Source organism: Pteropus medius, unplaced genomic scaffold (genome assembly GCF_902729225.1).
Source record: "Pteropus medius unplaced genomic scaffold, Ma_sr-lr_union100, whole genome shotgun sequence".
Classification (NCBI taxonomy): Eukaryota; Metazoa; Chordata; class Mammalia; order Chiroptera; family Pteropodidae; genus Pteropus; species Pteropus medius.
Genome location: NW_024354500.1, coordinates 936,650 through 952,398, shown reverse-complemented (window position 1 = coordinate 952,398; position 15,749 = coordinate 936,650).

Below are 15,749 nucleotides of genomic sequence, written 5' to 3'. Positions count from 1 at the left end.
AAGAAAGAAAGAAAGAAAGAAAGAAAGGAAGAAAGGAAGAAAGAAAGAAATGAAAAACAGAAAACTCTGAAACCAACCACCATTTTCCTTGAGGAGAAGACAGTTAAGTTCCACTTGTTGGGACCCAGTAAGAGTTAAAGGCAGGAGGATTTGGTAAGGTAGATCTAGAGATGAAGACATCCAAGGTTTCTTCCAAATCTGGGTTTGAAATTCAATCACTTTAATAATAATATAAAGAAGGAGAAGGAATAAGAAGAAAAGGACAGAGGAAGCAGCAGCAGCTTACATTGGTAATCAATTTCCACAAATTTTGAAAAAGAAAGCCAGCTTGGCTCAGGTAGGGCCCTGGTTTCTGTCTCCTATATCCCTAAATTGCTCATCTTTCAGTAACATAAGTATTGCAACAACTGATTTTCACCGGTCTGTCATTGTTTACCATAAAGACATTTTCTAAAGCATCTTACAGGGGACATATCCACTCCCACAGCACATAAACCACTGTTTAAGGGGAGCCATTCTATTTTCTTCAAGTTGGCTCACTGCCATGCGGAAAAAATAAATAAATAAAATACTTATTAGATATTAGTGTTATCTAAATAGAATGTAAAGATGATGGAGATAGTTGAAGCAACCGAGTATCATGGTTGCTGTTTGGTAATTTAACCAGTGGCTTAGTGTTGATGGAATGTGAACTCTAATCTCACTTCTAATCTTACCTCACTGGGAGATTTTTAGCATGAAATGTTTCCAACTTCGTTCAGTTTCTTAGAAGTAATTTTCCTAATCTGTAAAATGGAGGTAAAAATGAAAAATCACTACCACTATACACTCATACATCATGAACTATTGAGTACAAAAATTTGTTTAAATTTAATTTATTCATCAATGTGTTACACTGACAAATTTTATAAAGTGCCATTCCGTGTCCAGTTTTTTTTTACATGGATAGAAAAATAACTGTACATTAATTAAGCTACCTAATGACACTTTTATATCACTTAACTAAGTATAAGTCTGTTCTTAGACACCATATGGTACCTTAGTAACCTGAACCAGTTAGTGCATCACTTTAAATGTAAATTCCAACAGACAATATCATACATATTTGACCCACTCTTTTACAAGATTCCTCATACCAGTGAGATGGCATGTGCTCATCACTTTCATCATCATCTAAAAGCATTTGTTAAGCAGAGGGCTATAGATGGTACTCTCTTGGGTCCTGTACAAAGTGAGGTAATATCCAATTTCCTGACCTCTGGAGGTCTTCAGACCAAGGCCGAGAATGCTAAAGCAGACAGAGTAAAGGAGATTCAGGTAGCTGAATAAGCTTTAAAGCTTTACATGAATTAAGCGAATGGATAAATGTATTACGTTTTGCATAAGCAAACGTTAAGTAAGCAAAAGAGAGGCAAGTATGAGTCCCTGTCCACGCTCCACATTTTGACCACATGGAGTTGTCAGATAAGCAGGATGAGCAAACAGATCAAAAATAACCAGATTTCACTTTTCAGCACTTTTGTTGGCCCCCATGTTATATATATAGCACATAGTAATTGCCCAGTCGAGAGGAAATAAGAAATATATTCTATTCTTTAAGGAGAAAGTTGAAAAAGATTTTGGGTTTTGACCTAATGAATCAATAAATCCTTGTAAACTTACAAAACCATGCAGAACATTTGACTTAAACTAGCCTACAGTCAAGAAAACCCTTAAAACGAAGCAGAGTATGAGCTACTGAATTATACTAAGAAGCTAGTTTGAAAGGGACTTATTTAATGAAGCTTGTTTTAAATTGTCCATCTTGGGTAAGGATATGTGCACTTCTCAGAGCCCTTCTGTGACCGAGTTTTGTTTTTGTGAACTTAGTGAATAGGATTTAAACTTCTTAGCTTCTTTTTTTTTTCAAAAACTACAAACGCAATCAGTTTAAGTAGAATCCATTCAATTGGCCTCTGCTTTCTGAATGCAAGAAAGAAGCTACTTTTCCTCCCTTTCGTTTCATTCCAGCTGAGCATAGTGCAGCAAACATCTCATGCTGAAATCAGTGCCTTTTTAGAACTTCAAGGGGCTTGAAAGCTCCGAACCTGTTCAGAGGTGAAGTGGCTCCAGAGATCAGCTCAGACGCACCGGATTTGCACTTCCCTCCGCTGTAAAGGACCTCAGTCCTTTATCCACAGGCCTCATTACGTTCTCTCACTATGAACGCCGGACCAGGCCAGGGCAGGTCTCTTCTTTGGAATGTAGCGTCACTCTCTGTTTCACTCATTGTAAAGAATCCTGGCCACTGGCTGAAGTATACTGTGAGATCAAGAGAAACCAGATTTTCTACAGTGGAGGACTGGGAGTTAATTGCTCTGCCCTCCCCAAGAGCCCCTCACTATCCCGCCTGCCTTCCTATCAGCACTGACTTCTTTCACTTCTCTCCAAGGGTTATCACTATTGAGGAGGAAGTAAGTGTCCTATCTCTGCTGAATTCAGAGAGTATAAGAGTAAAAATCTCCCAGCCACTTTTTTAACCTCTTGTAAGGCAGAAACTGCAGAATCCCTAATGCCCTTCTGCGGAAACCCAAGGTCTTTAGTTTGAACTTCCCTTCTCAACAGGTGGAGTTAGCTCTTAAACTAGCAGCTTTTCAGAAGAGTAGAAAAAAGTAAAAATGTCCATGTACTGTGTTGAAACACACCTTGCAATTAACTGCAATGCCAGTTAGGTGTGGGCTAATTGCTTAACTTCCTAATGAGAGGCATCTTGTGTCTCAGGGCTTCTTACTCTTCTGCAGCTATGCCCCTGTACTGGATGTTTTACATTTTTCTCAGGCAGTCTCCAAGGCAGTGATGGATCACTCCAGCTCTGTGGATGAGGCTGTAATCTGCAAGTTCCTAGAGAAAAGTGCCTGCTTTTTAAGGTTCATTTAGTAGAATTTCTTCTTTGGGTACCCAAATTACTATCGTTTTTCAGTTTACGATGTAAGGAGCCACATTAACTTTTTTAGGTCACTAAAATAACATCCAGCACTAATGATGGTTCGATAAAGCAACTACTTTTTCCTCCAGTACTTACATCTCACAATAATCTCTAGCCTAAGGTAGAATTTGCATCAACTGGATCTTACACCAAGATTTCTGGTTTGGCTGAGCATTAACGATGATACTCTCCCTCCAACTTTATAGGTACAAATTAGCATTGTTCTAAATAATTTTAGAAATTTTAGAAATTTTCATTCCCAAATCTAGTTGGTTTTCCACTATTATATCTTTATATAGCAAAACTTAACCCAACTCTGTGAGAGCTAAAGCTAATTTCACTGAAACGCTAAAGAAGAAGCCCCTTAAAAGAAACACTTATGGGATGCCTCCTATAAGCAGCAATATTTAAGGATTATCAAAGATTTCAAATATAAGGTTCTCCAAACTCTTGGCTCAATACGAAACTTTTGCTCATTTTAAGATTAGCATTAAGTGTTTTGTTTTAACTATCCAAGACAAGGAGTAGACTTTGTCTTTCAGGGAGAAAAGAAGATGGTGTGGATTTTCAAGGATTAGACCTAAAATATTCTGCGTAATCACCGACATCAGGCTTTCAGAAGCATTTTTATTTGAATTAATATTATCTCTCCACAATTAAGGGGTTTATCTTTCACCTTATCACTTATTTAATATCAACTATTAAATATTTTCATTGAAAGTAGATATCTACATTGGGGAGGAAAATGCAGTTGATATGCAAGTCAGTTGTTTATGTATATTGTAAAAGGTCAGGTTCTGTTCACAATGAGGTGGGCATTTCAGAAGAGTAGGGATAGTTATATTTTGTATTTCTGTCAAGCTTGTTTCACTTTTTCTATTGAAATAAATTAAACATAATTTACAAAACTGGAGACAAGAGGGAAATGTTCTGGATTTGTCTTATGGTATTAAAGTGAAAAACTAATCACTATAATATAGCCAGGAGATACTTGATATTGATAGGCCAGAGCCAAACAACAGGGGCATCACCACTCCCTTCGGAGGTTAATGATGTAGTATAAGATCTAATTTAAGTGCTTACAATATCCAAAAGCCTGCCAAATTGAATCGCACACTACATTCTTATAACTAATGCGTCTCTCAGATTATACCCTATGACAAATGACCTTGGGTTTAGTAAAAATATAAGAAGATGTTTTCTTTATTTATTATCCTCAACACTCAAACCTCTTCATCTCTGGCTAAGAGGCCTTGAGTTAGTGTGTTAAGAAAAATATGCAACACTTCTCTGTACATCTCTCTGTCTTGGCATGCAGCCAACCCTGACTTGTCACCTGGCATCACAGAGGCTTGGGTCCAGAGCATCCAGGAGTTGGAGGAAAGGAGGCCATTTCCTTACACATCTGGTACTTGAGCTAAAGGGCCCTTTTTCGTGTGAATTAGATAATTGGGACAAGTGTTAGAGATGGCTCTCATATAGGCTCCTTCAAATGGACTTTTCTAAAGTATTTCTAGTAGTGAGAAATTGGTATGGGGATAGAAGACTTAGAAAAAATCATATTTGTTACCTATCCATCACGTCAACCATTATTTATTGAGCCCTGAATTAGTTCCAGGCACTATGCTAGGTACAGGACAATTAAAAAAAAAATGGACAAGTTCTTTGCCCTCCTGTAGTTTATAATCTAGTAAGTAAACAAATAAATGCACAAAGAAATATACTCCATAATCTCAAAATGTGGCCAGTTCTACAAAATGAAAGAGTAAGGTGCCATGAAACAGATTGAAGGGTGGAACAGATTTAGACTGAAGAGTTGGAGAAGGCCATGATGGAGGGTATATCTACTTCAGTGGCCAACAGGACAGTTTGAGATTCTAGAATTAGCATCTTCTCTAATAGCCACTTTATAATTTTGCTTCGAGACTGTAGTCCCTGTAGCATTTTGCAGTCCCAAACTTGCCTACCTCTCCAGCTTTATGTCCTTCCCACCTTGCCTCAATCTCTAGCCTCAGAAACTCATAATGCTTTGTCAAACCTCTATTGCTTAGTGTCTGCCAGCCCCACTTCTTTACTACAATGACTCTTCTTTATCTTCCATGGCTCATCAGGGATATGATTGCCACAAGGAAATATCTGATTCTTCCCCTTCCCATTAAAAGACTCCATGTGGCTTAGTTCCAGGGGGGCACATTCCTGTTTGTATTTTTCTATGTCATAATGGTTGACTATCAGAAATTTCATATGGTTCAATCAATAATATATATGAATGGCAGCTGTGTAGTCCTTTTCATTCATACAGACTACAACATGCAGGCAATTTCTGAAATTATGCAATATGACATTTTTGCTTGCTGCATAGCCCTTCCTTGTGTTTGCGTGGCACACTATACCCACCTCTAAAATTTATCTTACTATTTTGTATAAAGCGATATGTTCATGCTTTTTTCTTTCTTTCTCAATAGTTTCATCTTGTATCCTTAACAATTAGTACAGTCTTTTGTTATAATACTAACAATAACTATAATTTATTGAACCTCTATCAATATGAGATTTAAATAAATGCATCATCTTTTATTCTCACAACAGTGATGACAGATAAATAATATTATCCAATTTTTACAGTTGAGAAACTGAGGCTTAAAAGTTATATAATTTACTAAGTCCACAGCATACTAAAAGATGGCAGAGCTCAGATTTGAATGAAACTCTGTCTGAGTCAAGAACTCAAATTCTTTCAGCCATGCTGTTAGGTTTCACTCTCTTCATTCATTCATTCAACATGTTTATATAGTGGTAGGCCTTGTATTAGTATCATTGGTACACCTGTAAATGCCAAAACCTGACTTGATTTCAAGGTGCTTCCAGTCTAGCAAGGAAGGCAAACACCGAACAATCAATTACAAGTGAGATAAACTGGTATAAATGTTTATTACACTGAGCTGAATGTTATGGGAGATAAACATACTGATCTATTATGATAGCTATCCCTAAAAAGAAATAATATTTTTAACTTTGTTTAGTTTATGAATATTAAAAATGATCTCTTTATATCTAATCCCCTTATCTTTAACCCCTTTACTTACATTGTTTCAGAATAACTAGGTTATAGTCTAGATATAATTCTTATCTAGTTATAATGGAGGTCAGCTCCACCATCACACTTCCCAATAACAAGTCTTTTTAGCTTTTAGCTATTTGGGGTTGGATTACTGCCCCTTGCCTTCAAAACAGATATGACTAAAAGTAATTCGTAAAAATGTGCCTTTATAAGTGACAGATTCTAAAGCATGGATGTGACTCAGTTGCAGAGAGAATTCCTCACTGGTAGTTGGCTGACCTCACTGTATGGTATTAAAGCAGCTGATTGAAACTAGCCTCTTGAAACTTGGAACTCAGGCTGAAGCTTTAGGAATTTTGATGAGAAATGTCAAGAGCTCCATTATTTATGGAGATTAGAAAAGATGGATAAGATTTTTAAAAATCCTGTATAACCTTAAAACAAAGCACAACTGAGAATGTCGTTGGTTCAGAGGTTCTGATTTGCAAATTTCAGTTCTACCTCTGCTCCTACTAGTTTTCCTAAGAAGTATAATGTGTTGTATGTTTTGTTTGTTTTGCTTCTGTTTTCTATCAACAGTCTGTGTACAGTGCTTGGCTTCAAGAGAAACACAGAGCACCTAAGGAGTGGTTCCTCAGAGCATGAAACAGTTAGAGAACAAATAGGAATCTCAGAAGCAGAGAATCTGATATTGAAAGAAATCTTAGAAATCCTCTGCCCCAGATTTCCAAACAATGCAGGAAGCTCTTCTAAGAGATTTCTGTTCCCTCCCAGATTTCTGTTCCCTCACAGACAGAGAGGTCATTTGCACACCTTAGCTCTTATTGTGGAAAGTCCTTTTTATGGAGGGAGATACATCCTAGAACCTCAACAAACGAGATCGCTTTCTGTTTTCAGAATAGTATAATCCCTGTTCAAAACATCAGTTAACCTGTATGTACCTGCTACATTTTTATTTCTTTAGGAAGTAAGTATATTCAGTGTAGTTTTTGCTGAAATGGGTGGAGTCATCAAATAGAACTTCATTGAGAATATGGATCTTGAGGGAGGGCACTGGATAAGCATAGAGGAGTTGGTCTCAAATAAGACACAAGAATTCAAATATTCATTAGTTGATATGGATGATATCCTGTGGCACAGTTAATACATGACTCTATTCAACAATAGCAGAGTTAATGCAGTTACCTGGCAGCAAAGCATTTCCAAAAACGCCAGCCTTTCTTCTCATTGACTATTGATGACCGCAGCCCAGGGGAAAGTAATACATTCATAAGCATCAATCAGGGCAAGAAAGGCGCCTTCCAGTCTCTTTGAAACAAGATAATGTATGTGAAAGCTCTTTGTCAACTATAAAGCAGTATACAAATGTAAAGAATTTTTATCATTGTTTTAAAAGGAAGTTGGAATAGAATTACTGTTGTTTGTTTTAAAGTTTTTTATGTGGCCTACTCAACAGATACCTAACAACAGAATGCTGCCTCCCTTTTCATCTTCTCTGAGTAGATGGTCAATGAAATCATTTTTAAGTTGTGGGGCTTAGGTTTGTTGTTCTGCCATGTAGGCTACACTTCTGTTTCTAAGTTTTTTAGAACAATTTTCTTTGGTGTTTCCTCAGTGCACATTTTATTCTAAAGTCACAGATTACAAAGACACGTTCCTAGGACTATGATATGTAATTCATGTGAATTAACATGAACCTCTAACCCCATTAAAGACAGAAATGTACCAGCTATAGAGTAGCTGCTCTGCAGTGAAAGTCGTTGGGAGTTGTACGTGGATTATTTTGATTAATCCTCACAACCACCCTAGTCTTGGTTTACAGAAGAGGAAGATTTAAAACTTCCCTGAGGTCAAAAAGCTAATAATTAGCAGAACTCAGAATAAACCCAGTTGTCTCATCTCAAATGTTCTGCTTCTATATCTCCACAGAAGCTATATTTGAAATGTATAGATGAAAACCAGGCTGTCATTCCCACAATGATTTTCTTATACTCACATAAAAGAATGATTTTTTAAGTACTTTCTGTCTTTCTAGTTGATAAAACATCATATGCTATTATCTATCTTTTTACCTACTTAATTATATCCCATTATATTACATTTTTTACTATAGAAACTTAGAGTTTTTAAATAAGTTCTTCTTACTATTTTGTCATTGGCAATCTTGATAGTTAATTTTTACTCATAATTAAAATTAAAAATTCTGAAACTATCATACTTATTAAAAGAATTAAAGATTACCTACTTATAAAAATTGAACAGACTTTTTTAAATTTTACGTTATTATTAGTTTCAAGTATACAGTACATTGGTTAGACATTTATATAGTTTATAAAACGATCCCCTAATTGTTCTTTCTCTCCACTGGCTCTCCACCTAGCCATTACATTAATGCTAACTGCCACAGACTTTTTTAAAAACCTTTTAAACATTATCTTTAAAATTGTGAGGTTGTGCTACCACTTCCAGTAAGAGGGAATGGGCATACTCTTCTCTATTTCTCCCACTAAGTACAATTAAAAACTCTGAAAATCATATATAAAACAAACATTAGACGACTCTGATTAGTAGAGAGAAAAGACAGAGCTGCTAGCAGCCTCAGGACTGAGGAACACAACATCAGTAGCTCACCAGGTTTTTGTTTTGTCTCACATATCTCAGGCAGAGTGCTGGAGAACTCAGCAATCTGGAAATATCAACAGGTATAGACAGAAAAAGCCACAAAAATCACTTGATATCTCTATTAAAAAGACAAGGAAAGGGGCAGCGTAGCAAGACATAAAACTTTTTAGATAATTACTTATCTGCTCCAGCCAAACGCCAGCGAGAAAACTATGGCTTCAGTCCCACCTCACTAACAAAGACTGAATAGGGAATCTAGACTTCCATCTCACCAGGTATAATAAAATTTTCCCCATGGTATTAGTATATGGTAAGCCTGGAAATCCTGGCTAGAAATTCTAGCCGGTATAATGCAAGAAAATTACATAAAGGCATACAGATGAAGGAAGGAAGGAAGGAAGGAGGGAGGAGGGAGGGAGGAAGGAAAGGAAAGGAAAGAAGGAAAGGAAAGGAAAGGAAAGGAAAAGGAAAGGAAAGGAAAGGAAAGAAAAGGAAAGGAAAATAAAGGAAAGGGAAAGGAAAAGGAAAGGAAAGGAAAGGAAAGGAAAGAAATACAACTCTTCCTATATGTAGATTACATGATTGTATAGGAAATTCCAAGGAATCTACAATAAAAAAAAAAAACTCCCAGAATTAATAAATTAATTTATTAATTCAAGGCCACTAGATAAATGTACAAAAATCAATTATATTATTATGAATACCAAAATTAAAAATGCAATGCTATTTTTAATTACTCAAAACAAATGAAATACTTAGGTGTAAAATGTAACAAAACATGTACAAGACTTGTATATCAAAAACTACAAAATGCTGATGAAGGACATCAAAGAAGACCTTAGTAAATGGAAAGATATACCTTGTACATGGATTAGAAGGCTTAATAGAGTAAAGTTGTTGATTCTCTTCACATTGCATACAGATTTAATGCAATTCCTACCAAAATTCAAGGAAGATATTTTTTATACACAGACAAAATTATTCTAAAATTTTACATAGAAGGACAAAGAAACTAAAATGGCTAAAAGAATTTGAAAAAGAATAAAGTAGAAAGAACCAGTTTACCCATTCTCAAGATTTATGACATTGCTGCAGTAATTAAGAAGGTATGGTAATGGCAGAGGGATAGATATATAGATCATTAGGAACCTAGTAACAGAATATGCCCAACTGATTTTTGACAATGATTCAAAAGCAATCAATGAAGGAAAGATAGCCTTTTCAACAAATGGTAGTGAAACAATTGAACATCCACAGGCAAATACATACATACATACATACATACATACATACATACATACATACCTACCTCAAAATAAATCTCACATCTCACACCTTATACAAAAATTCACTCAAAATGAATGACAGACTTTAATGTAAGACATAAATCTATAAAACTTCTATTAAAAACATCAGAGAAAAATCTTTAGAATGTAGGTTGAGGCAAAGGGTTATTAGACTTGATAAGAAAAACATAATCTATAAAAGAGAAAACTGATAAATTAAACTTCATCAGTATTAAGAACTTTTGCTCTGCTTAACATCTAACTAAAAAGATGAAAAGATAAGCTACAGACTGGGTGAATCTATTTCTAAACCACATACCCAACAAAAGAACTAATAACTAGAGTATATAGCGAACTCTCAAAGCTAAACAACAAGAACACAACCCAATTAGAAAATGGGCAAGAGACATGAAGAAACATTTCGCTGAACAGGGTACAAAGAGGACAAATAATGACATGAAAAGATGTTAAACATCATTAGCCATTATGGAAATGCAAATTAAAACTACATGAGATAGATAGGTAGATATCTCTATCTACCTATAAAAATGGCTGAAATAAAAAATACTGGCAATAGCAAATGCTGGCAAAGATACAGAGAAACTGGGTCTCATACATTGCTTGTGGAATTGTAAAATGATGCAGATATTTCATAAAATAATTTGATGGCAGAAAAATGGGTGTAGCTAATAGAGCTACGTGAAGGATCTTTATGGTGATTAAACTGTTCTGTATCTTAACTGATCAAAGTCAGCATCCTGATTATGATATTAGACTATAGTTTTGTAATGTTATCATTTAGAGAAAGTGGGAAAAAGATACAAACACAACACAAATGGTATCGCTCTGGTATTTCTTATAACTTCATGTAAATCTACAATTATCTCAAAATAAAAGTTTAATTAAAAATGACATTAAGTCATGTCATATTTTTCACTTTACATTGACATAATGATGGAAACATTGCTATAATATTTAAACTCTCAGGTCAGCTTTAAAAGACACACTTCCTTGTTAGGCTGAGATAAAATGGAGAGGAAACTGTGAGTCAAAAGATGAGATTTTTATCATCAGTAACAAACATAAAGTATTATTAAAAGTATGTAGTTTCATTCAACCAACATTAATTGAGTAGCAACCATATGCCTGTGAGCAGATAAAATGAGCATAGCACAGCCCCAGGCTACTAGGAATTAAATGCCTAGTGGTGAACAAAGAACACATCAAACCATAGAGACGGCATGTGTACCTTGGAGAGTGCAAAGGATGATTAGCAACATGTCGGCTAGCGTTTATTGAATATTTGGTTTGTAGTAGGCATCATGCTACCATTTTTACCTTTATTCTCTCATTAAATCTTCAAAACAACCCTGAAAGTTAATTTTATAACCCACATATTATAGATGGGGAAACAGTGGCCATAGCGGTTGCACAGCTCCTCCGGGAAGTGAGTGAAGCAGTAATTCAAATCCAACTCTGACTTCACAGCAGTCCGTGCACTCAACGACATCAGAAGTCAGTACCAGGTACAGATAGGGCAGACAAGCAACATCTTTCACCATGGCTTGAGGACCAAGAGGACAGGAAAGGGCTGGGAAAGATTTAAAGAGGCGGCACAATTTGAGTTGGGTCCTGCAGAGTGAGTAGGAGTTTAGAATGATCAATCTGTTTCATGAAGAAAATAGTAATGTGCTAAGAAGAGAGGAGGGAAACTGTTCAAAGTCATGGCCTCGTCTGAATTGAATTGTGTCCACCAAAAATTCACAGATTGAAGTCTTAACCCCTAATAATTCAGAATGTGACCTTATTTGAAAATTAGGACATTGCAGATGTAATTAGTTAAGATGTCATTAGGGTGGGCCCTTATCCAACGTTACTGTGTCCTTACATAAAGGGGAAATTTGGACAGAGAGGTTGACATGTACACCAGGGAGAACATCAGGTGAACACAAAGGCAGAAAGCAGGGTGCTGCACGTGCAAGCTAAGGAACACCAAAGAGTGCCAGCAAACCGCCAGACATTAAGAGAGAAGCATAGAACAAATTCCCCCTTACAGCCCTCAGAAGGAACCAACTTTGTTGACACCTTGATCTCAGACATCTGGCCTCCAGAACTGTGAGACAATAAATCGCTGTTGTGTAAGTCACCCAGTTTATGGTATTTGTTATGAGAGTCCTAGCAAACTAATACAGGGCCCAAGCATCTGGATTCCCCTACATTTTAGAAAGGGAGTGCGGGGAGGTCCAGAGAAGTGGTGTGCTAGACTAATTAGCACCAGCTGAAGAGAACCGGTGTTAAATTTTCTGGAGTTTTGCAAGCCAACCAATAAGCAAAGCCATTATTCAAAATAAAATTTTACAAACTTATAATTAAAGAAGCTATATAAAACAAGGACAATCAATACTCAAAACTCATCACCAACTAATCATTTTACATTTTACTAGGACCTATGCTCTTGAGGCTATTTACATCTATTGTATCTGTATGATGGAAATACTACATAATTATGTGCTAATTATGTGCTACTGCATGTCTCTGCCCAATTCCACAATTAGGGACCTCACGTTGGTAGCCTGAAATCAGCCCTGGTAGGATAATTTACACCATGAAAATCAGCAAATGCTACAAATCAGGGCTTTGAGCCACTGGAGAGCTGGTAGTTAAACATTTACCAAATTACCACTTGTCCAGAGATATTGGTGGCTCATTCAGTGCCACCTTTGCCTCCTTTCTTTGATGCCAGAAAAGTTTTCCTAGTCCCTCTCAACCCATTCTTCTGAAATCTCTGTCTTCAGTCTAACCACTAGATGATTTTGGCTTCAGTTCTCAATTTTTTCCAGAACAGCCAGCTTTGCCTTGGGTGAGCCTCATTGCATATCTCTTGTCACTCAGTGTGAATAAATGCATGGATGAATGGATGACTGAGTGAATAAGTGAATGAATGAATCCTTCAGAGATTATTTTCAAGGGGAGAGATCTAGGGATGTCTCTCACTCTAGGGATGTTTCTCCAAACTCCCTCAGAGATTATTTTCAAACTATGATTATGCTACTATTGAACTTCCACAGCATGTAGCCAGGTGGAAAGAACACTATTGATGACTCATAAATATCAGCTTTGCCCCTGGGACTCTAGGAGCAAAGGATAACTCTAAGGATAACTCTTCTGATCCAAAATTGCCCTCTGGTTAAAAGAGGCTTTTAATCCCCTCTCTTTACTAACCCCTAAGGATAGTGTGAAGCTTAATCTTCATGAAGATACTTTGAAAATAAGTGCTGCCATGCAAACATATGGCAGCGTTACTATTATGATAGTAAGCTTTAAATCCTTGAAGGCACAATCCATGCACGCTCCCAAGAAACTAGATATATGATTGTGATAACTTGCACTGGAAATTAGTGTAAAATTAGAAAGCACCATAATGTTAAATATTTATTGTGTACTTTTTGTGTATAGCTGATTAACTTTTAAAACAGTGACTTTAAAAATGGTCTTATTACATCCCATATGGATATAATTATTAAATAATAATACAGGTATAAGCTAACTGAAAAATAATTGTATAGTTGTAGCAGCATTGAAATATAAACTCTTAGATGCAGACAACAAGCTTAATGGTAATTATACTTGCCATTAAATGATAACATCCAATTGGTATCTAATCTTCAGGCTACAAATAAGCGTGTAATACTGTAAATACACTCTAATTACATGGCTGTTTGTCCCCTGTAAAAGTAATAAGATGAACTATAAGCAGTGTTGCAAATTCCAATGAAGAATTTTATTCAGACTCTAATGAAATGTGCCAGGTGAAGTTTACGGCTTAATACCCTTCTTATTTCCATCTTCAGTACCAATGATTTTACTACTTAGTTCCAGATGTCAAAGTTTGTATTCCAATATTATCATCATTATTTGATACTGTGTTGCTTAATAAGAACTGACCTAATATTATACTGAAACTTGCACAAATCTTATTTTGGAAATCGAAGCAAAATATATGTATGTCTGAGAAAATTCTAATAAAGAAAAGTGACTAATTTTTCCATCTTAAACTCTTGGTAAGATAACTTTATTATCCCACCTCCCTACTTAAACATTTATCGAAAGCTATGATTCTTTTTTGTTATTTTGACTTCAACAAAAAAAGTGCATTTTCTAATTGAACTTCTGTGTTTCTACTTGGTACAGAACTTAGTAAATATTTTGAATAAATGAATGAAGGAACAAACAGTTAAATAATAGCTTATTAATCTAAATTTATTTCCTACAAGTAAATAAAGTCAAATATGTTCGTCTAACTTTTCCATTGAGCTAATAAATCATTTTAATGACTTTTGTATATAGATTAGGTGTGATATATTATGAAGGCCCAGAACACTGAAGTGAATAAAACATGATTTTATGTATCTTAATAGAGAACTCTTGGTCTTATGACTTTAAGCCTCCTATCTCACACAGTATGAAAAGTCTATGAACATTATGGAATTCCCACTTAAGTAGTTCTGTTCGGTTCTCTACTTCATGAAGCAAGAACTTATAGCTGTTAATTCTCTCTCATCACCCCCACTTTTTCATCTCCCAACACCCCAGCACTCAACATACAGAAATAGGGAGTAACTATTTGTTGATAGAATGATATCTCTGAAGTTCTTAAAAGAGCTCAGAAATAGTTGGTGGGGTATGACTGTTCCGTTTCCAGGGACACTGTATATTCAGGATGAAATTTTAATCAGACCAAGTCGACAGAATAAACAGTCTTTGAGAAATATTTTGTTCTATATATTTTTATGTGCTTTATTCTCTATCACACCAGAGAGATTAAGGGATCTGAGGCAGGCTGTTGTAAAGTATCTCCTTTTCTAGTTGGTGATAAAAGAAAACCTAAATTTTAAAAAAAGAAAGCATTTTTCATGCCATAACACCTCCTTCTAGATTTAAAAAGCAAAAATTAGGTAAAATAAGGTGCCTAGATTTGCTCTTTACAGAAACATTCATAACACATTAAAAAACAGTGATCTCTCTCTCTCTCTCACACACACACACACACACAGACACACAAACACACACACATTCAAAAAAATAGACACCAATTATTTGACATCTTATTTGGTTTTCTGGCTATTCTGTATCTAAATCTGAATTTTGCTCACAACAGATATGTTCAAACCTTTTTACCTACCCACCTCCTGGGAATTACACTTGCTTTTAGGTCGTGCATTTACTGATCCAAATTTTGTTCTATGTTGTATTTGTCTCTTCCTTCTCTCTCACATTTATCATCATTTTCTGCTTGTATATCTGTCCATTTGTCTTTCTTTCCTTTAATTTCTGTTCCATAGTCCCCAGATAGAAAATGAAATATTAGGTTTGTCAAGCGTATATCATTGTTTAAATGCCTGGAGATGATGGGTTAAACAGACCAATCAATGAAACAAACCTCCAGTGTATTGCAAGGGCTGCAAAGGATGCTCCCTTTGGCTCTTTAAGACCTAACAAGTCAATAACCTATTAATATCATATTCTGCTAGTCACCTCTACACAATTCACATGTGACTTTTTAGAACAAAACTTTACAACTTGTGGGAATTAAACAGAAGAATGTTTGTGACAAAATCCAAACTAAAAATAAGACTGTAAATAAGATACATTTAAAAAGTGAAATTGAAATAATAATCATATGATTATAACACACACACACACACACACACACACAGATCCAAAAAAGTAGCCACCACTTACTGGAAAAAAAATAGAAACATTAACTCATTAATTCCAAAACTGTTTTATATAGTTACTTTATATGAAATGGAAA